Source organism: Aquarana catesbeiana, linkage group LG06 (assembly GCF_042186555.1).
Source record: "Aquarana catesbeiana isolate 2022-GZ linkage group LG06, ASM4218655v1, whole genome shotgun sequence".
Lineage (NCBI taxonomy): Eukaryota > Metazoa > Chordata > Amphibia > Anura > Ranidae > Aquarana > Aquarana catesbeiana.
Genome location: NC_133329.1, coordinates 52,203,347 through 52,226,576, shown reverse-complemented (window position 1 = coordinate 52,226,576; position 23,230 = coordinate 52,203,347). Strand labels below are relative to the sequence as shown.

Below are 23,230 nucleotides of genomic sequence, written 5' to 3'. Positions count from 1 at the left end.
AACAGGATCAAACCTTGAACAAAGCTTTATCAGATCAATAAAATTACCACTATTCTCTTCATCTAAATTATCTCTGTGCCCTCGAAATGGTAAGTTATGGAATGATAAGAATTGAACAGTGGCTATAAGCCTTTCCAGAATTTCACGCCAACGTTGCTTTTCCAGGAGTATCTGCTTTTGCACCGACGCATCAATAGTTTTCCCACATCTAAATCTCTTCTCAGTTTCCATCCAAGTGATGATGTTCTCTAAGTGGTCAGAACTGTTTTCATGAAGACCAAGTCGATTGCTCAGGTTCTTCCAGTCATTGCAGCCATCAGACACTAAAGCCCTCTGTAATGGTGAGAATAAACAACAGGCAAAACAGAAAACACAGTCCTTGCTTCTGGAATAAACTAACCAGCGCCTATCTTGTGTTTCCTTGTTGCTTAGAACCCTGGTGTAATGAAAGTTAGAAAAATGTCTTTTTCCACTGTCTAATGGAAAAGTTACCTTTTCTTCCCTAATGCCCCATACACACGATCAGAAATTCTGTCACTTGGATGGTTTTTCCAACGAAATTCCGCTCAAGCTTACCTTGCATACACACAGTCACACAAAAGTTCTCTGAACTTTCGACCGTCAAGAACGCGGTGAGGTACAACACTACGATGAGCTGAGAAAATGAAGTTCAATGCTTCCGAGCATGCGTCGAATTGTTTCCGAGCATGCGCGATTCTTTGAGCATCCGAATTGCATACAGACAAACACATTTTCGGATAGGACTTTTTACGACTGAAAAATAGAGAACCTGCTCTCAATATTTTGCTGGCTGGAATTCTGCCAGCAAAAGTCCGATAGAGCATACACATGGTCGGAATTTCTGACCAAAAGCTCACATCCGACTTTTGCTGGCAGAATTTCTGATCGTGTGCACGGGCCATTACTGGTCCTTTCTGAATATAACAGATTCTGTCTTTATCTTCCACTGGGAAAGTAGATTCTCCAGGATCATAACCTAGAGGCTGATATGTAGTCTCTGGTTGCTCAGAACCTGAAACATGAGGCTTTTCTCGAATTACTTCTTCTGTGCTACACAAAATGGTACGATTCAGATTCAGCAGAAGTGCTTGGCTGTGAATCATCTTCTCTTTCAGTCAAAACTGATTCCATCGTCACATGTTCACACTCAGGCACCTCTTCGCTTGTACTTATCTTGCCTGTCTTAAAAAGCGTATGCATAGAGCCACGCAATTCTTGTTTGCATTCCTCAAAAGCAATATTCTTTTTTCTTTTTTGGTGACCAGATTCAAATTCTCACCCTTTGTCACATTCTCTTCCACTTTTATGCATATTTGTTTTAAAATTATGGAAAACTAATGTAAATTCTGCTAATCTAATAATTACACACAGTGTAGTAACACACACAATTTTAGAACAACATAAACACAATGTTAAAAAGACCAATGCAGGGACAGAATTGAATTGATCGAAGTGGTTTCTGCTTCTGGTCTCTCAATTGGTCAGACTGTTTTCATGCTAAATTATTTCCTTGCTGTTGCTACGCCCTTTATAAGCAAACAAATACTCTGATTAACAAGTGTACTTGTATAATGAGTTTTTCAGTGTATATCTGACAAAAAGCTAAGTGGCATTCCAATCCAGTTAAGAGGTAGTCCAATCTGTGGGACAGTCAAACCCAGCTGAGGGACAGTCCAATCCAGCTATGGGAGTGTGACAGTTCAATCCAGTTATAGGACTGTGACAAACAATCCACCAAAGAGACAGTCCCAGATAAGGGACAGTCTTAGATAAAGGACAGTCCCAGATAAAGGACAGTCCGACCCAGCTAAGGGATGGTCCAACCCAGCTGAGGGATAGTCCCAGATAAGAGACAGCCCAGCTAAGGAACAGTCCGATCCAGCTGAGGGACAGTCCGATCCAGCTGAGGGACAGGCCTATCCAGCTGAGGAACAGGCCAACACAGCTGAGGGACAGTGCAACCGAGCTGAGGGACAGCGCAACCCAGCTAAGGGACAGCCCAAGCCACCTGAGGGACAGTCCAATCCAGCTAAGAAACACAGTCACAGACCTCACATCCATGAAACAAGAGATGGTCAGAGACTGCCTGGCTATGAGACAGGAGATGGTCAGAGACTGTGCGGACAATGATACAGGAGATGGTCAGAGACTGTGTGCAGACAATGATACAGGCAATGGTCAGAGACTGTGTGGACAATGATACAGGAGATGGTCAGAGACTGTGCAGACAATGATACAGGAGATGGTTTTATTATGGTAATGACAAGCAAATTTTTACCTGGCTAACACGGTAACAAACGTTGGAGCCACAGACAGGGTGCTGACAGACAATCACGCCACGAAGATGAAGGAGATGGTCAGAGACTGTGCGGATAATGATACAGGAGATGGTCAGACACTGTGCAAACAATGATACAGAAGATGGTCAGAGACTGTGCAGACAATAATACAGGAGACGGTCAGAGACTGTGTGTGGACAATGATACAGGAGATGGCCAGAGACTGTGTGTGGACAATGATACAGGAGATGGTCAGAGACTGTGTGTGGACAATGATACAGGAGATGGTCAGAGACTGTGTGTGGACAATGATACAGGAGATGGTCAGAGATTGTGTGCGGACAATGATACAGGAGATGGTCAGAGACTGTGCGGACAATGATACAGGCGATGGTCAGAGACTGTGCGGAAAATGATACAGGAGATGGTCAGAGACTGTGCGGACAATGATACAGGCGATGGTCAGAGACTGTGCGGACAATAATACAGGAGATGGTCAGAGACTGTGCGAACAATGATACAGGCGATGGTCAGAGACTGTGTGTGGACAATGATACAGAAGATGGTCAGAGACTGTGTGTGGACAATGATACAGGAGATGGTCAGAGATTGTGTGCGGACAATGATACAGGAGATGGTCAGAGACTTGCGGACAATGATACAGGCGATGGTCAGAGACTGTGCGGACAATGATACAGGAGATGGTCAGAGACTGTGCGGACAATGATACAGGCGATGGTCAAAGACTGTGCGGACAATGATACAGGAGATGGTTTTATTATGGTAATGACAAGCAAACTCTTACCTGGCTAACACGGTAACAAACGTTGGAACCACAGACAGGGTGCTGACAGACAATCACGCCACAAAGATGCAGGAGATGGTCAGACACTGTGCAAACAATGATACAGAAGACAGTCAGAGACTGTGCAGACAATAATACAGGAGACGGTCAGAGACTGTACTCGGACAATGATACAGGAGTTGGTCAGAGACTGTGTGCGGACAATGATACAGGCGATGGTCAGAGACTGTGTGTGGACAATGATACAGGCGATGGTCAGAGACTGTGCGGACAATGATACAGGAGATGGTTTTATTATGGTAATGACAAGCAAACCCTTACCTGGCTAACACAATAAAAATGGAGCCACAGACAGGGTGCTGGCAGACAATCACGCCACAAAGATGCAGGAGATGGTCAGAGACTGTGTGCGGACAATCATACAGGAAATAGTCAGAGACTGTGCAGACAATGATACAGGAAATGAGCAGAGACTGCACAGACATGATACAGGATGCTGATAGGGAAAACAACAGAATAAGCATAATTGATAACTTATCACTGTAATGCTTCTTCATTATCAGCAGGTTTAGGGAGAGGGTAAATAACACTGCTGTATTAGTTACCTGTAATAGAGAAGTTGGTGCACCATTCTGGCTGTACTGTCTAGCAGAGGAATATGAATCACAAAAATGGGTGCACAGAATTATAAATCTTTTGGTAGATGAAAAATATCACATATGTGTGTGAATAGCTGTTTCCCTGGCGTTCATTTTGAAAGCAGAACTGCAGCAAGATAAATAAAAAAAGCCCATTTAAATTTAATAGGCCCTCCAGTTTGAATGACAGCCAGCCTCATTCAATGGCCTTCCTCACAGCCCACACTGGAATGTACATGCCCTCAGCCTGTCATTCGACGAGTAAGGAGAATCGGCACAATGATGATCCCATCCAGTGGCGGCTGGTGCTCAAAATTTTTGGAGGGGCGCAAAAAAACTGAAAAATTCTGAGAAAAAAACATCAATTGCAGCCTCAGTGTACAGTACCATCAAACGCAGCCACTGTGCCCATCAAACGCAGCCACTGTGCCCATCAAACGCAGCCACTGTGCCCATCAAACGCAGCCACTGTGCCCAGCAAACTCCGCCACTGTGCCCCATCAAATGCAGCCTCACTGTGCCCATCAAATACTGCCACTGTGCCCAGCAGATGCAGCCACTGTGCCCAGCAAACACCGCTACTGCGCCCAAACGCCGCCACTGCGTCCATCAAACACCGCCACTGTGACCAATCAAATGCAGCCTCACTGTGCCCATCAAATACTGCCACTGTGCCCATCAAATGCAGCCACTGTGCCAAACAAACACGACTACTGCACCCATCAAATGCCACCACTGTGCCCCATCAAATGCCCCCACTGTGCCCCATCAAATGCCCCCACTGTGCCCCATCAAATGCCACCACTGTGCCCCATCAAATGTTGCCAGGGGGCAAATTACGTGCAGCCGGTCTGGAGAGTCACAGGCCGCTTATGGTGGTGCCAGTCCCCCTGGCCAAGCACGCCTATATATTTTTTCAAGTGCGGCGCTACATACAGCAAGCCCCTGCAAAGTGCCGCCCTAGGCCTGGGCCTTGTCGGCCTAGGCCAAGACACAGGACTAATACAGGGTAGAGACCATGAGACAGACAGGGTACAGATCATGAGATCATAGACAGACAGGGTACAGACCATTAGACAGACAGGGTACAGACCATGAGACAGACAGGGTACAGACCATGAGACGATAGACAGACAGGATACAGACCATGAGACCGTAGACAGACAGGGTACTGGGTACAGACCATGAGACAGACAGGGTACTGGGTACAGACCATGAGACTGTAGACAGACAGGGTACTGGGTACAGACCATGAGACAGACAGGGTACAGACCATGAGACCATAGACAGACAGGGTACAGACCATGAGACCGCAGACAGACAGGGTACTGAGTACAGACCATGAGACCGTAGACAGTCAGGGTACTGGGTACAGACCATGAGACAGACAGGGTACTGGGTACAGACCATGAGACAGACAGGGTACTGGGTACAGATCATGAGACCGTAGACAGACAGGGTACTGGGTACAGACCATGAGACAGACAGGGTACTGGGTACAGACCATAGACAGACAGGGTACTGGGTACAGACCATGAGACAGACAGGGTACTGGGTACAGACCATGAGACAGTCAGGGTACTGGGCACAGACCATGAGACAGACAGGGTACTGGGTACAGACCATGAGACAGACAGGGTACTGGGTACAGACCATGAGACAGACAGAGTACTGGGTACAGACCATGAGACAGACAGGGTACTGGGTACAGACCATGAGACAGACAGGATACTGGGTACAGACCATGAGACAGACAGGGTACTGGGTACAGACCATGAGACAGACAGGGTACTGGGTACAGACCATGAGACAGACAGAGTACTGGGTGCAGACCATGAGACAGATAGGATACTGGGTACAGACCATGAGACAGACAGGGTACTGGGTACAGACCATGAGACAGACAGAGTACTGGGTGCAGACCATGAGACAGATAGGATACTGGGTACAGACCATGAGACAGACAGGGTACTGGGTACAGACCATGGGACAGACAGGGTACTGGGTACAGACCATGAGACAGACAGAGCACTGGGTGCAGACCATGAGACAGATAGGATACTGGGTACAGACCACGAGACAGACAGGGTACTGGGTACAGACAGGGTAAAGACCATGAGACCAAAGAAAAGGGTACTGTACAGACAGCATGTAGTAAGATGTTTGTACCTGCTCCTCGGTCCCCTACTAAAGGCAGCAGGAGAAGCCGGCGACAAGTGACGTTCTCTTTGAGCTCCCTGCAGTGCAATCTGGGAGTTGTAGTCTCTGCAGAGCACAGGCACCAGAAGGCCAAGTCTGTGTGTCTGTGCTGTGAACTACAACTCCCGCCATGCACTGGGGCCAGCGACTTTGGGGGAAAGGCTAGGAGGACAGCGCCACGGTGGTGGAGCCTGCTTTTGGATGCAGCCAACTCGGTCGCCAAGATGATGTCATCTACCTTGTCTGCAGAAGCTCATCAGCTCAGAAAGGCGGCGCAGCGGCGTCAGTCTGTGTGCAGCGTCCGCCCACCCACTCACCCCAAAGGCTTGCTTGGGCACACTGACCAGGGGAAACTTCCTTCCTTCCACTCCCGAGTCCCACTGTCCAAGGCAAATTAGGCGGCCGCCTAGTTTGCCTAATTAAAGAGTTATCTCTGCTCAGAACACAGATGAAATACACTTAACTGAGCAAATGAATTGTTTGTCTGGACTTTAGGTTTAGACTGAATGACTTTCAATATGTTATTATACATACAACATATAATTTCTCTAAAGAGACCACTGCGAGAAAACAAAGGGGTTAAATAAAAGAAATGAAAGTGAAAGTCGGTGAAGAATTTGCGATTGTTCATATAACGGGAAGAGCGAGGAAGGAATTAATTTCCTTCCTGAAGAGCTGAACGCTGCAGACTGGGAGTATAGCGGGATTGGATCTCAGCTCTCCTATAACAGGTAAGATAATCCAGAGATTTCATCCACTACCTGGGGAAAACAAGGGGGATTTACTAATATATGAAATATTTTATTTTATTTGTTTGAATTATTTCTTACAGTATCTCACAAAAGTGAGTACACCCTCACATTTTTGTAAATATTTGCTTCTATCTTTTCATGTGACAACACTGAAGAAATGACACTTTTCTACAATGTAAAGTAGTGAGTGTACAGCTTGTATAACAGTGTACATTTAATGTCCCCTCAAAATGACTCAACACACAGCCATTAATGTCTAAACCGCTGGAAACATAAGTGAGTACACCCCTAAGTGAAAATGTCCAAATTAGGCCCAATTAGCCATTTTCCCTCCCCGGTGTCATGTGACTCTTTAGTGTTATAAGGTCTCAGGTGTGAATGGGGAGCAGGTGTGTTAAATTTTGTGTTATCGCTCTCACTCTCTTATACTGGTCACTGGAAGTTCAACATGGTACCTCATGGCAAAGAACTCTGAGGATCTGAAGTCGAGGGGGGGTATAATGGACCCCACTCGGCTCTATGCCCTTGGAGGACTGGAGCGATGTTAAACATCACTTCCGCCCTCTAGCCTTAAAGGGCCCTTTTTTTTTTAAGAAAAAAAAAAGACATTTCTTTTTTTTAATGCATTTTTGTGTAGATGTGAGATCTGAGGTCCCCAGATCTCGTATTAAAGAGGACCTGTCCTGCTTATTTCTATTGCAAGGGATGTTTACATTCCTTTTAATAGGAATAAAGGCAATTACATTTTTTTAAGTAACAGTGTAAAAAAAATAAATAAATAAAAATAAATAATAATAACAATAATAATAATTTAAAGCCCCCTGTCCCTCCAAGCTTGCGCGCAGAAGCAAATGCATAAGTCACGCCCACATATGTAAACAGTGTTCAAATCACACATGTGAGGTATGTGCGATTGTTATAGCAATAATTCTAGCGCAAAACCTCCTTTGTACCTCTAAACTGGTAAGCTGTAGAAATTTTTAAATGTCGCCTATGGAGATTTTTAAGTGCCATTCCACGAACAGGCGCAATTTTGAAGCATGACATGTTGGGTATCAATTTACTCAGCGTAACATTATCTTTCACAATATAGAAAAAAAATGGGCTAACTTTACTGGTTTCTTATTTTTTAATTCAACAAGTGTATTTTTTTCCCAAAAAAATGCATTTGTAAGACCGCTGGGCAAATACAGCAAATACGGTGTGACATAAAGTACTGCAACCATCTCCATTTAATTCTCTAGGGTGTCTGAAAAAATATATATAATGTTTGGGGGTTCTAAGTAATTTTCTAGCAAATAAAATGATTTTAATTTGTAAGCACCAAGTGTCAAAAATATGCTCAGTCCTTAAGTGGTTAACAGGATGGATAAAAATTGGATGGGCAAAAAAATGTTATCCTGGCTCTGGATTTTTGTTATCAACAAAGTATTATATCGTTTCTATAGAAAGTGGGTAGGTGCAGTGGCCATCAGTAATGAAGTGGGTAGGTGCAGTGGCCATCAGTAATGAAGTGGTTAGGTGCAGTGGCCATCAGTAATGAAGTGGGTAGTTGCAGTGGCCACCAGTTGAGAAGTGGGTTAGTACAGTGGTCATTACTGGAGAAGCTGGAAAGTACAGTGGTCACCAATGGTGGTGGGCAGAGTGGCCATCAGTGGAGAAGTGGGCAGGTGCAGTGGTCATCAGTGGAGAAGAGTAAGGTGCAGTGGTCATCAGTGGAGAAGTGGGTGGGTGCCGTGGTCATCAGTGGAGAAGTGGGTGGGTGCAGTGGCCATCAGTGGATAAATGGGTTAATACAGTTTTCATTATTGGAGAAGTTGATAAGTATAGTGGTCATCAATGGCAAAGTTGGTGGGTTTAGTGGCCATCCATGGAGAAGTGGGTGGGTGCAGTGGCCATCAGTGGCGAAGTGAAAGGGTGCAGTGGCCATCAGTGGCGAAGTGAAAGGGTGCAGTGGCCATCAGTGGCAAAGTGGGTTAGTACAGTTGTCATCAATGGAGAGGTTGGTAGGTACAGTGGCCATCAGTGGATATGTAGGTGGGTGCAGTGGCCATAAGTGGAGAAGTGGGTAGGGGGGTACACTGGCCATCAGTGGAGAACTGGATGGATGCAGTGGCTATCAGTGGAAATGAGGGTGGGTTTAATAGCCATCAGCAGAGAAATGGCCATGTGCAGTGACCATCAGTGGAGTTGTGGGAGGGTGCATTGAACATCAGTAGACTGATGGGGAAGGAAGTGAGATGATCTGAGGATTAAAGAGGAGCTGATCAGGGGTAATCAATAAGGTAGAACTCTATACAACTAAACCCATCTCTAGTGTTTGACATGTCAGTAAGGGGGGGGGGGGGGGGCACAATAATGCTTCATTAGAATATTGGCATCACCAGCCTTTGTGATTCAGCCTTACATGGGGAGCAAGGACAAGCTCCATTCTGCTGCACCTGCTCTCCTTAGACACTAACATGCTTTGTAAACCTGTGAAAAGTGATTCTTTTTGTTTCCCTACAATATCAGGAGGTCACTTGGAAAGGGATGGAAACCAGTGCATGCCATGTTCCCCTTTGCCCTCTTTCCTAGTTTCCCCACTGATAGGGTAAATGGAATAGCTATTTATTTATCAAAACATTTAGTTATGAGTAGCCAAAACCATGTATTCTGATTAACCAGAAATACTGAATGGACTGGTGTTTTTGTTCAACCTTACTAGCTGTGTAGCCATGTAACTATGTAATTGACCATCTATTTAACAATGTAAATAACCAACAAGTTAATCAAGACTTCAAAGAGACTTACAAGGTAGCCCGCAGCTATGTATAGAGTATAAAAGCTTGTTAGGTCCTAGCTTCAGTCAGAACAATCATATTGAATGTTACCCTGTACTTGCTGTATTGTTCTCCCTGCCTATATGTAAAACTATGGGCTTGTATATTAAATACATCATCTATATTTTGGCTTCAGCAGTCAACGTTATTGAAAGTCCTTAAGTTCTGGGCTTTCCCTATCACCCACACACCTTACCCTCCAGCCAGAGCACCTCCCTGACACTCATCTCCCATACCACTGTCACATACCTTCCCATCCACTGACTTCACCCCATTCATAGATCCTGATCATGGCAGGGGTGGAGAGGAGAGCTGACCAGCAGAGGGTGAAGGGGACAGCTGAAAGATAGCTGACCATAAAACACTAGAAGAGTAAGAGAAAGCAGAACAGGAGAACACCTAGAGAAGGCAGAGCATAAGCTAACTAAACAATGGGAAGAGACATCATAATGTAGATGATTATGAACAATGGGGAGAAAATGGAGGCAAATGATCCAAATAAAAGCAGGGAGAATAGTAAAATAAATGGCAGAAAATAGTTAACCAGCAGTCCTTGACATTATGTGGGAGTTTAGTGAGAGTGAGTACAGCTGACATTTCTAATAGGTAGAGAGAGTTGGATAGTGTACTATACTGTGCTACTATAGCTTTGTGATATCCAGTACTATATTCTGTATTATACACAGTATCAGCGCCATAAACAGTACTATATCTGCTGATATATACAGTATTATATACCGTGCTATAAACAGTATCACTGTTATATACAGTACTATATCCTGTACTATATACAGATGAGTACTATATCCTGTACTATATATAGATGAGTACTATATCCTGTACTACAGTATATACAGATGAGTGCTATATACGATACTATATCCTGCACCATATACAGTATCAGTGCTATATATGGCACTATATCCTGGGTTATATACAGTATCAGAGATATACAGTAATATATCCTGTGCTATATACAGTATCAGTGTTATATACAGTTTTCTATTCTGTATTGTATATTTGATTCCAATACAATGAATTGAAGTTTGTGTGGTTAGGGAGACTGGAGTTTAAGTCCACCTACATTCATTCTGATTTCCAAGGACCCAACAGTCCTTCTTAGAACTATTTTTGTGTGTCAGTAGCAGGTTCTGTTGCTATGTTGCTTCTGTCCCCCATGTACCATGTATTGTTTATTTGGAAATAGATAAATGGGGAAGTGGTGACTAGTAGTCTGCCCTTAGAATAAAGGCTTTACAGGTACTGTGTCCTCCACCATATACAGTATCATATAATAAAGAGATTTGCTACATAGGACTTTTTGGGTATCACACAATGTATAGTAAAAAATATATCAAGTTTAAAGCAGAGTTCCGCCCAAAAAAATAAAATAATACAATACAATACAAATACTGCAGCTGCTGACTTATAATATATGGACACATACCTGTCCTGGGCGCCCACGATGTCAGGTCCCGAAGCCGATTTGGCCCTTCAGGTCTGGTATGGATATTAAGGGGAACCCCACGCCAAAATTTAAAAAAAATGGCGTGGGGGTCCCCCTAAATTCCATACCAGGCCATTCAGGTCTGGTATGGATTTTAAGGGGAACCCCGCACCAAAATTTTTAAAAAAATGGCATGGAGGTCCCCCTCAAAATCCATACCAGACCCTTCATGTCTTGTATGGATTTTAAGGGGAGCCCTGCGCCAAAATTTAAAAAAAATGGCGTGGGGTCCCCCCAAAAAAACCATACCATACAACACAGGAAAAGCCACAGGGAAGTCCCATGAATTCCCCATGCATCAGAGGAGGGCGGGGTCACAGGGTGGCCCCACCCTCCATTATATAAGAAGTGTCAGAAGAAGTGAAGCGTCACATGGCTGAAGACTCCCACTGAGGCGGATCGTGCGAACGGAACGGAGAAGAAGCCTGGAGGAAGATGCGGGATGAGAAGAGCAGAGGAAGAAGACGATGGAGAAGAAGAAGATGAATAGGGATGAGCTTCGTGTTCGAGTCGAACCCATGTTCAACTCAAACATTGGCTGTTCGGTCGTTCGCCGAATTCCGAACATTATGGGCCGTTCGCGCCAAATTCGTGTGGCACGTCACGGCCCATAATTCACTGCGGCATCGCAGTGCATTGCTGGCTGATGATTGGCCAAGCATGCACTATGACCCGCATGCTTGGCCAATCACAGCGCCGTCGGTAGAGAGAGCTGTAATTGGCCAAAGCCAGGGTGGCTTTGGCCAATTATGGCTCAGGGGGTTTAGAACACGCCCCGCACTATATAAGGCCGCCTGCACGGCGGCCCTGTGTAGTGTGTTCCGGCGTGCTTAGATAGAGGGAGAGAGACAGTGTCATTTCATTTGAGTTAGCTAGATTAGGCAGGACAGTCAGTGAGTTAGCTGCACTTATAGTGTATTGTGTATATATATATATATGCATCCAAGGTGTTGCATATATATATATATATATATATATATATATATATATATATATATATATATATATATATATATATATATATATATATATATATATATATATATATATATATATATATATATATATATATATACACTGTATTCAGTTTAGCTAGATCCGTTCCTGTTATCTTCTTACTGACAGGCAGGCTTGTCTTGGTACAGTAATTACAGCTACCTGAAGAAAATTGCTGGTGTTCTTTTGATCCTATTAGTACCACAGTCAGGCAGCTAGACTATTTACAGTTAGTGCGTTAGTGCGTGTGTCCTGCTCACAGTGTTCAGCTAAAACTACAAGTTAGTGTAGTGAGACCTCTGCGCAGTGTTCAGCTAAAACTACAAGTTAGTGTAGTGCGTCCTGCTCACAGTGTTCAGCTAAACCTACAAGTTATTTTTTTGCGAGCTCTGCACAGTGTTCATCTAAAGCTACAAGTTAGTGTAGTGCGTCCTGCTCACAGTGTTCAGCTAAAACTACAAGTTAGTGTAGTGAGACCTCTGCACAGTGTTCATCTAAAGCTACAAGTTAGTGCAGTGCGTCCTGCTCACAGTGTTCAGCTAAAACTACAAGTTAGTGTGCTGCGTCCTCCTCACAGTGTTCAGCTAAAACTACAAGTTAGTGCAGTGCGTCCTGCTCACAGTGTTCAGCTAAAACTACAAGTTAGTGTGGTGCGTCCTCCTCACAGTGTTCAGCTAAAACTACAAGTTAGTGCAGTGCTTCCTGCTCACAGTGTTCAGCTAAAACTACAAGTTAGTGTGGTGCGTCCTCCTCACAGTGTTCAGCTAAAACTACAAGTTAGTGCAGTGCGTCCTCCTCACAGTGTTCAGCTAAAACTACAAGTTAGTGCAGTGCGTCCTGCTCACAGTTTCAGCTAAAACTACAAGTTAGTGCAGTGCGTCCTCCTCACAGTGTTCAGCTAAAGCTACAAGTTAGTGCAGTGCGTCCTGCTCACAGTGTTCAGCTAAAACTACAAGTTAGTGTGGTGCGTCCTCCTCACAGTGTTCAGCTAAAACTACAAGTTAGTGCAGTGCGTCCTGCTCACAGTGTTAAGCTAAAACTACAAATTAGTGTGGTGCGTCCTCCTCACAGTGTTCAGCTAAAACTACAAGTTAGTGTGGTGCGTCCTCCTCACAGTGTTCAGCTAAAACTACAAGTTAGTGCAGTGCGTCCTGCTCACAGTGTTCAGCTAAAACTACAAGTTAGTGTGGTGCATCCTCCTCACAATGTTCAGCTAAAACTACAAGTTAGTGCGGTGCGTCCTGCTCACAGTGTTCAGCTAAAACTACAAGTTAGTGTGGTGCGTCCTCCTCACAGTGTTCAGCTAAAACTACAAGTTAGTGCGGTGCGTCCTGCTCACAGTGTTCAGCTAAAACTACAAGTTGGGACTTCCGGTTCCAGCGCTGCATGGAGTAGCTGCACCCTCACACAGCTCCCGCTCTGAGGACACCAAATCGGCATAAAAAGCCTGCCCAGAAGCCAACCAACACCCCCGGCCACCTTGGGCATACACACCTGCTATATGGACCGATTCGTGGAGGTCCGCGGCTCCCGCTCCAATACGGCCCTGACGGTGCCGCCGGCCCAGCCACAAATCAAGGCCCCGGCTTCGGCCTACACGGAAGCCCACACAGGCGCGCAGCAGCAGCACACGGCGGAGATGGAAGTAAGTGAAAACACTGCTTCACACACATCCCTTCAGGCATCTCCTGCCCAACCACAATCTCATGCGCCCTCTCCTCAAGCACCTTCCTCCCAGGCCTTCTCCTTGTCAGCCACGTCTCCACAGCTTGCCAGGGATCACAAAACAGAACGCATTGCACAAGCTGTAGCAGCACTTCTGTCCCCCATGATATCTGCATCAGTGGAAAAGGCTGTAAACGCGGGGATGAAACAGATAAAGGCCCAGCTAGGAGAACATAACACTAGGCTAAACGAGCTAGAACATCGCCAATCAAGCATGGAAGAAGAGATGTACCAAGCTCAAGCCACGGAACAAGCACAAGACAAGACAAACCAATACATAATCCAAAAACTTGACGATTTGGAAAACAGATCCCAAAGGAGCAACCTGCGATTCGTGGGGATACCCGAATCGCTCCAAGCATCTGCCCTAACGGAATTCTGCTCTCAACGCATTCCAGAGGCGCTAGGCCTAACAGGCTCCTGCACGGTGGAGCGCGCTCACAGGATGGGGTCTTATAGTGAAGAACGCAAAAACCCTCGGCCCATCATAGCCAAGTACCTGAACTACGCTGATAAGGCTCTTATCCTCCAAAAATTCAGACAAACCCGTTCGCTTCAAATCGACGGGGTGAGGGTCCTGATCTTTGCCGACTATTCCATCGAAGTCTCCAAGAAACGCAAGGCCTTTCAACAGATATGCTCCGAACTCTTTAAACAACAAATCAAATTCACCCTAGCCTTCCCGGCTACCCTACGCCTTAAGACACCAAGCGGGGACCAACTCTCCTTCCAGGAACCCTCAGAAGCAGAAGCCTACATGCGGTCTTTGTTCCCCAACGCGCAACAACACACACCTTCAAAAGGCTCTCAACTCAACCGCTCCCTGGATCAAAGAAGGACTCTCCCAAGCGCTTCAGATCCTCCGTCCCGGACCAGCACCGCTACACTGCTCGCTGAACGGAAACCGGCATCCTACCTCTCTGGTCTCAAAATTTTGGACAGCAGATTCCTCTGTCCCCCCCCCAGGTTCCTCCTATTCTATATCGTGCATCGACACGTAATGTATAATGTTGTTATATACAGCCGTTTTCTATGTTTCATTTTTCTAGGTTACACTGTGGTAGTACTTTTCTGAAATATGTTCTTCACGTCCTCCTGGCCTCACTGTGTATGGCTAACTACACCCCACCCCCCCCCCTTTTCCCCCAAGACCATGACCCCTTGGTGCCTATACGAATACCTGGCTAAATTCCAAGGGCTCACTGGGGATATACCGTAACGGTCCTGATATGGGAGTTGACCTACACAGTGACTCCATGCGGAAAAAAGCGAAGTTCTCATGTTTAATGGTTTTATTTGTGACACTCTCCTGTTTATTACTCCCTGTATATGTTATGCCCCCTCCCCCTCCTCCCTTTCTCCTCCATGGCCCTTACTAGGGATGAGCCGAACACCCCCCGGTTCGGTTCGCACCAGAACCTGCGAACGGACCGAAGGTTCGCACGAACGTTAGAACCCCATTGACGTCTATGGGACTCGAACGTTCGAAATCAAAAGTGCTCATTTTAAAGGCTAATTTGCACGGTATTGTCTTAAAAAGGGTTTGGGGACCCGGGTCCTACCCCAGGGGACATGTATCAATGCAAAAAGAACTTTTAAAAACGGCCGTTTTTTCGGGAGCAGTGATTTTAATGATGCTTAAAGTAAAAAAAAAAAGTGAAATATTCCTTTAAATATCGTACCTGGGGGGTGTCTATAGTATGCCTGTAAAGTGACGCGTGTTTCCCGTGTTTAGAACAGTCCCTGCACCAAATGTCATTTTTAAAGGAAAAAATCTCATTTAAAACTGCTTGCGGGTTTAATGTAATGTCGGGTCATGGCAATATGGATGAAAATCAGTGAGACAAACAGCATGGGTACCCCCCAGTCCATTACCAGGCCCTTTGGGTCCTGTATGGATATTAAGGGGAACCCCGCACCCAAATTAAAATAAGGAAAGGTGTGGGGCCACCAGGCCCTATATACTCTGAACAGCAGTATACAGGCGGTGCAAACAAGACAGGGACTGTAGGTTTGTTGTTAAGTAGAATCTCTTTGTAATTTTGAATGGGTACATTTTTAACGTGTTTAGCTCCAGCCAAAAAATCTTTTTTAAGCTTTTTGGAAAACATAGGGAAGGGTTATCACCCCTGTGACATTTGTTTTGCTGTCTTTCCTCCTCTTCAGAAGATTTCACCTCACTTTTTGTCCCAATGAAAAATGTTTTTTGAAAATTTGGGTTTTTTTGTGGAACAAGGATTGGAAAGCATCAGTGGAAAGGAGAATTTTTTTTCCCATATTAACTCTTACAGGAGAGAATTTCCCTTCCTAGGGGTAGATTTCATCTCACTTCCTGTTGTCTCCTTCCGTTTGCAAGTAGGAGTCGTTTGTAAGTTAGATGTTTGAAAGTAGGGTCCTGCCCTATATACTCAGCAGAAATTTGGGCCTTAGGTGTTGCTGTGGCCACAAAACTGTAAGCCCTCGCAGGGCCCTGCTGTGAAATATTAGATCAAGAATTGTAATTACATGCCCCTGTTGAACAGGAGCTGAAAAATTAGGCCTTAGGCACTGGTGCTGGTGCCACAACACTGCAACCCCTTACAGACACTCTAGTTGGAACGCAGGAACGAGCCCTGCTGCAAAGTATTGCATCAAAAATTGTAATTACATGCCCCTGTTAGACAGGGGCAGAAAAATTGAGCCTTAGGCACTGGTGCTGGTGCCACAACACTGCAACCCCTCACAGATACTCTAGTTGTAACGCAGAAACGAGCCCTGATGCAAAGTATTGCATCAAAAATTGTAATTACATGCCCCTGTTAAACAGGGGCTGAAAAATTGTGCCTTAGGCACTGGTGGTGGCGCCCAGAACCAAAAATGTTCTTACAAGCTATCAGCGTGATGATTGAGAAGGAAGAGGATAATTTCTCAGGGATAGTAACTCAGCATCAGCATAGGCAGTCTTTGAAGGGATCTGAGATTTCAAAAAAAATTATTCGGTTACATCAGCATCAGGTGCTTGGTAGCTGGTGGTGATCCAAGACTGATTCATTTTTATGAAGGTCAGTCGATCGACCGAGTCGGTGGACAGACGCACCCTGTGATCGGTTACCACGCCTCCAGCAGCACTGAATGTGCGTTCCGAAAGAACGCTGGATGCAGGACAGGCCAGTAGCTCAATTGCATACTGTGCAAGCTCTGGCCAGTGATCCATCCTCAAGACCCAGTAACCCAGAGGATTTTCGGTGGGAAAGGTGTCCAAGTCTGATCTTGCCCCTAGGTATTCCTGCACCATGTAAAACAGACGCTGGCGATGGTTGCTGGAACCGATCATACCTTGGGGCTGCGGACCAAAAAATTGTCTGAACGTATCGGTCAGACGGCCATCTTCTCCACTGCTCCTTCTTTGACTGACCGAAGCCTCAGCAACACGTTGTCCAGAAACAGGAGTTTGTAAACTCCCAGTCTCTGGGAACGCGTTGCACAGACCTTTCTGCAAGGCCTCCCGAAGATGTTTCATCCTCTGCTCCCTCTGCGATGGCAAGATAAGGTCCGCAACCTTACCCTTGTAACGTGGATCAAGGAGGGTTGCCAGCCAGTATTGGTCCTTCTCCTTGATACCACGAATACGAGGATCCTTACGCAGGCTTTGCAGGATCAGGGAGGCCATGCAGCGTAGGTTTGCTGAGGCATTTGGTCCGGAGTCCTCTGGGTCACTAAGGACGACATGGTCCGCAGCCACCTCCTCCCAGCCACGTACAAGTCCATGTGTTTCTTGGGACTCATCCCTTAAAGACTGCTGCTGATGCTGAGTGCCAGGCTCCACCTCCATACTGACACAATCTTCCTCCTCCTCCTCCTCCTCTTCCTGTGTGATCGGCGGGCACGCAGGAACACTGTCTGGATAAAGGGGGCCTTGAGAGCTAAGGAAGTCCTCCTCTTCCTGCCTCTGTTCTGCCTCAAGTGCCCTGTCCATTATTCCACGCAGCGTGTGCTCCAACAGGTGGACAAGGGGGACAGTGTCACTGATGCATGCACTGTCACTGCTCACCATCCTCGTGGCCTCCTCAAATGGTGACAGGACAGTGCATGCATCCCTGATCATGGCCCACTGGCGTGGGGAAAAAAACCAAGCTCCCCTGACCCTGTCCTGGTGCCATAGTCGCACAGGTACTCATTGATGGCCCTCTGCTGCGTGTGCAGCCGCTGCAGCATGGCCAACGTTGAGTTCCACCTGGTGGGCATGTCACAGATTAGGCGGTTCTTGGGCAGGTTAAACTCCTTTTGGAGGTCCGTCAGCCGAGCACTGGCATTATATGACCGGCGGAAATGCACACAGACTTTCCTGGCCTGCCTCAGGACATCCTGTAAGCCCGGGTACCTGCCCAAGAACCGCTGCACCACCAAGTTAAGGACGTGAGCCAAACAGGGCACATGGGTCATTTGTCCCTGTCGGAGGGCAGAGAGGAGGTTGGTGCCATTGTCACAAACCACCATTCCTGCCTTAAGTTGGCGTGGCGTCAACCACCTCTGAACCTGCCCCTGCAGAGCTGACAGAACCTCTGCCCCAGTGTGGCTCCTGTCCCCCAAGCACACCAGCTCAAGCACCGCATGGCATCTTTTGGCCTGCGTACTTGCGTAGCCCCTTGAACGACTACGGAGCACCGCTGGTTCCGAGGAAGAGACCATGGAGGAAGAAGAAGAGGAGGGGGTGGAGGAGAGAGGTGTGTCACAATCATTAGCATTTTGGAGGCGTGGTGGCGGAACAACCTCCAACACTACTGCACCTTGTCCTGCATCCTTCCCAGCTGCCAGCAGAGTCACCCAATGCGCCGTGAAACTTAGGTAACGTCCCTGTCCATGCCTGCTGGACCATGAGTCAGCGGTAATATGCACCTTACCGCTGACCGCCCTGTCCAGCGAGGCATGGACATTGCCTTCCACATGCCGGTAGAGAGCCGGAATCGCCTTCCGTGAGAAAAAGTGGCGTTTGGGTACCTGCCACTGAGGAACCGCACATTCCATAAACTCACGGAAGGGGGCAAGGTATACCAACTGAAAAGGCAGCAGTTGAAGTGCCAGCAATTTTGCCAAGCTAGCATTCAACCGCTGGGCATGTGGATGGCTGGGAGCAAACTTCTTTCGGCGGTGCAGCAGCTGGGGCAGGGAAATTTGCCTGGTACAAGCTGACGTCGGTGTACCAAAAGCAGATTGCCCACAAGTACTTGGCTGTGACACACCTAATTCTACACCTTCATTCCTCTCAGTGCAGGTCTCAGAGAGGACTGAAGGTCTAGTGGGGTTGGAAATCTGAGCTGATGAGGAGCAAGGAGAGGTCCTCTTTGTTCTTTGGTGTGGGTCTTTTAGATGCGCTTGCCAACGAACTGCATGGCAGGTCAACATATGTCTGGTCAAGCATGTGGTACCCAAGCGGGAGATGTTTTGGCCACGTGAGATACGCTTGAGACATATGTTGCAAATAGCAGCGGTGCGATCTGATGCACTCGTCTCAAAAAAGGCCCACACCAAAGAACTTTTTGAATAACGCGCAGAGACTGCAGCGCCCTGCACATGTGATGCAGTCAATGTGCTGCCCTTAGGCTGGCCCCTGGAGGGCATCCTGCTTCGTTGGTGATGTGCCGCCTCCTCCTCCTCCTCCTCCTCTCTCCTATCAGGCACCCACGTTGAGTCAGTGACCTCATCATCCCCTCCCTCCTCATCACTGGAGCAAACCCGGCAGTATGCTGCAGCAGGGGGAGCATGACTGCCAGATTGCTGTCCTTCTTGGGCACCCCCTCTGTCCGTGCTCATGTTACTGCCTTCATCGAGCTCAGTATCATCATCAGAGCCTTCCAAACGCTGGGCATCCTCCTGGAGCATGTACCCAACACTGTGGTCAAACAGTTCGAGGGACTCCTCAGGAGGACATGGTGGAGCTAGGGAAGGAGTCACTGATGACATTGAGCCGAGGGAAGAGGCCGCTGCTTTGCCAGACAAAGCACCCTGGGCATGGGTGAGAGAGGATGAGGAGGATGAGGATGGCTTGGTCATCCACTCGACCAAGTCTTCCGCATGTTGCGGCTCAACACGGCCAGCGGCCGAAAAAAAGGCCAAGCGTGTCCCATGGCCACGTGCTGATGAGGATGCACCGTCTCCACGACCAGCACTAGACACAGAGCCTGCTTGCCCTCTCTTATTGGCTTGTGACTGTCTGCCTCTCCTTCTTGGCCTTCCAGACATACTAATGGCCTGTAGCTGCACTAAGCTGGGATATATATATATATATATATATATATATATATATATATATATATATACTGCAGCTAGCAAAATCAACTACCTGCCTGTAGTATGAGAACACCACCAACCTTCTACAGGTAGCTTTAGCTGAACACTGTGAGGTGGACGCACCCCACTAACTTGTAGGTTTAGCTGAACACTGTGAGCAGGACGCACTGCACTAACTGTAAATAGTCTAGCTGCCTGACCGTGGTACTAATAGAATCAAAAGAACACCAGTAATTTTCTTCAGGTAGCTTTATATACTGTAACAAGACAAGCCTGCCTGTCAGTAGGAAGATAACAGGAACGGATCTAGCTGAACACTGTGAGCAGGACGCACTGCACTAAATGTAAATAGTCTAGCTGCCTGACCGTGGTACTAATAGGATCAAAAGAACACCAGTAATTTTCTTCAGGTAGCTTTATATACTGTAACAAGACAAGCCTGCCTGTCAGTAGGAAGATAACAGGAACGGATCTAGCTGAACACTGTGAGCAGGACGCACTGCACTAAATGTAAATAGTCTAGCTGCCTGACCGTGGTACTAATAGGATCAAAAGAACACCAGTAATTTTCTTCAGGTAGCTGTAAATACTGTAACAAGACAAGCCTGCCTGTCAGTAGGAAGATAACAGGAACGGATCTAGCTGAACACTGTGAGCAGGACGCACTGCACTAAATGTTAATAGTCTAGCTGCCTGACCGTGGTACTAATAGGATCAAAAAAACACCAGTAATTTTCTTTAGGTAGCTGTTAATACTGTAACAAGACAAACCTGCCTGTCAGTAGGAAGATAACAGGAACGGATCTAGCTGAACACTGTGAGCAGGACGTATATACAATAATTCTGCGCTACCTATAAGTTGAGGGGAGGGAAAAAGCAGCTAACACAACAAACAAATGTAAATGGCAAACAAGAAGACAACTTAAGTGTAGCGCTCAACATATGAGGGGGGGAAACAGAGTATGTATGGTAAAAAACAAGTGAATCGGAATTCAAATGCTGACAATAATGTCTATAAAAACAATATAAAGTCCGCTGGACCAAATATTGAGCCCGTAGTACAAATCCTCTATGAAGAAAGCCCACACACCACCAATGATAACAGGAAGGCTTACCGGACTCGGTGGACCCGACAGGGCGTACGCCAAGTGGGGTCAAACAGGCTTGAGTGGTGTTGGGCTGGAACAGATGCTGGAGAGCAGGGGTGATGAAATAACTTCCACGTGACCGTGCTCCTTGTAGGTGGTCCGGACCAAGACCGTGATGCTCAAATCCGTGTTGAAACGTATGGAAAGGAACGAGAATGGGCCAAATAGTGTAAATCTGTGTAGATTAAAATTTATTAAAGTGAAAGTAAACACTTACATAAAAAATGACTAAAAACAGCGCTGTATATCAAAATGGCGACAGTGGGGTCCTTCCCGACGCGTTTCGTCTGCATAGACGTCATCTGGGGGGACGTCTATGCAGACGAAACGCGTCGGGAAGGACCCCACTGTCGCCATTTTGATATACAGCGCTGTTTTTAGTCATTTTTTATGTAAGTGTTTACTTTCACTTTAATAAATTTTAATCTACATGGATTTACACTATTTGGCCCATTCTCGTTCCTTTCCATACGTTTCAACACGGATTTGAGCATCACGGTCTTGGTCCGGACCACCTACAAGGAGCACGGTCACGTGGAAGTTATTTCATCACCCCTGCTCTCCAGCATCTGTTCCAGCCCAACACCACTCAAGCCTGTTTGACCCCACTTGGCGTACGCCCTGTCGGGTCCACCGAGTCCGGTAAGCCTTCCTGTTATCATTGGTGGTGTGTGGGCTTTCTTCATAGAGGATTTGTACTACGGGCTCAATATTTGGTCCAGCGGACTTTATATTGTTTTTATAGACATTATTGTCAGCATTTGAATTCCGATTCACTTGTTTTTTACCATACATACTCTGTTTCCCCCCCTCATATGTTGAGCGCTACACTTAAGTTGTCTTCTTACTGTGAGCAGGACGCACTGCACTAAATGTAAATAGTCTAGAAGATAACAGGAACGGATCTAGCTGAACACTGTGAGCAGGACGCACTGCACTAAATGTAAATAGTCTAGAAGATAACAGGAACGGATCTAGCTGAACACTGTGAGCAGGACGCACTGCACTAAATGTAAATAGTCTAGAAGATAACAGGAACGGATCTAGCTGAACACTGTGAGCAGGACGCACTGCACTAAATGTAAATAGTCTAGAAGATAACAGGAACGGATCTAGCTGAACACTGTGAGCAGGACGCACTTTACTAAATGTAAATAGTCTAGCTGCCTGACCGTGGTACTAATAGGATCAAAAGAACACCAGTAATTTTCTTTAGGTAGCTGTTAATACTGTAACAAGACAAGCCTGCCTGTCAGTAGGAAGATAACAGGAACAGATCTAGCTGAACACTGTGAGCAGGACGCACTGCACTAAATGTAAATAGTCTAGAAGATAACAGGAACGGATCTAGCTGAACACTGTGAGCAGGACGCACTGCACTAAATGAAAATAGTCTAGAAGATAACAGGAACGGATCTAGCTGAACACTGTGAGCAGGACGCACTTTACTAAATGTAAATAGTCTAGCTGCCTGACTGTGGTACTAATAGGATCAAAAGAACACCAGTAATTTTCTTTAGGTAGCTGTTAATACTGTAACAAGACAAGCCTGCCTGTCAGTAGGAAGATAACAGGAACGGATCTAGCTGAACACTGTGAGCAGGACGCACTGCACTAAATGTAAATAGTCTAGAAGATAACAGGAACGGATCTAGCTGAACACTGTGAGCAGGACGCACTGCACTAAATGCAAATAGTCTAGAAGATAACAGGAACGGATCTAGCTGAACACTGTGAGCAGGACGCACTGCACTAAATGTAAATAGTCTAGAATTTAACAGGAACGGATCTAGCTGAACACTGTGAGCAGGACGCACTGCACTAAATGTAAATAGTCTAGAAGATAACAAGAACGGATCTAGCTGAACACTGTGAGCAGGACGCACTGCACTAAATGTAAATAGTCTAGAAGATAACAGGAACGGATCTAGCTGAACACTGTGAGCAGGACGCACTTTACTAAATGTAAATAGTCTAGCTGCCTGACCGTGGTACTAATAGGATCAAAAGAACACCAGTAATTTTCTTTAGGTAGCTGTTAATACTGTAACAAGACAAGCCTGCCTGTCAG

The 23,230-nt window shown here is 46.3% G+C and overlaps 2 protein-coding genes across 3 annotated transcripts in view; both read left to right on the top strand.

Moving 5' to 3' along the window:
* The window catches only part of LOC141148404 (eukaryotic translation initiation factor 3 subunit C-like), a gene marked incomplete in the record, with an annotated part of 532,271 nt that overhangs the window by 297,504 nt on the left and 211,537 nt on the right, over window positions 1-23,230 (top strand).
* LOC141148403 (up-regulator of cell proliferation-like) overlaps window positions 6,564-23,230 on the top strand; it is a 66,693-nt gene continuing 50,026 nt past the window's right edge. Inside the window, exon 1 of one of the 2 annotated variants that reach the window (XM_073635877.1) lies at window positions 6,564-6,673. The gene's annotated coding sequence lies outside the window, so the exon portion shown is untranslated. The remainder of the gene's footprint in view (window positions 6,674-23,230) is intronic. The other variant, XM_073635876.1, reaches the window with a different exon arrangement.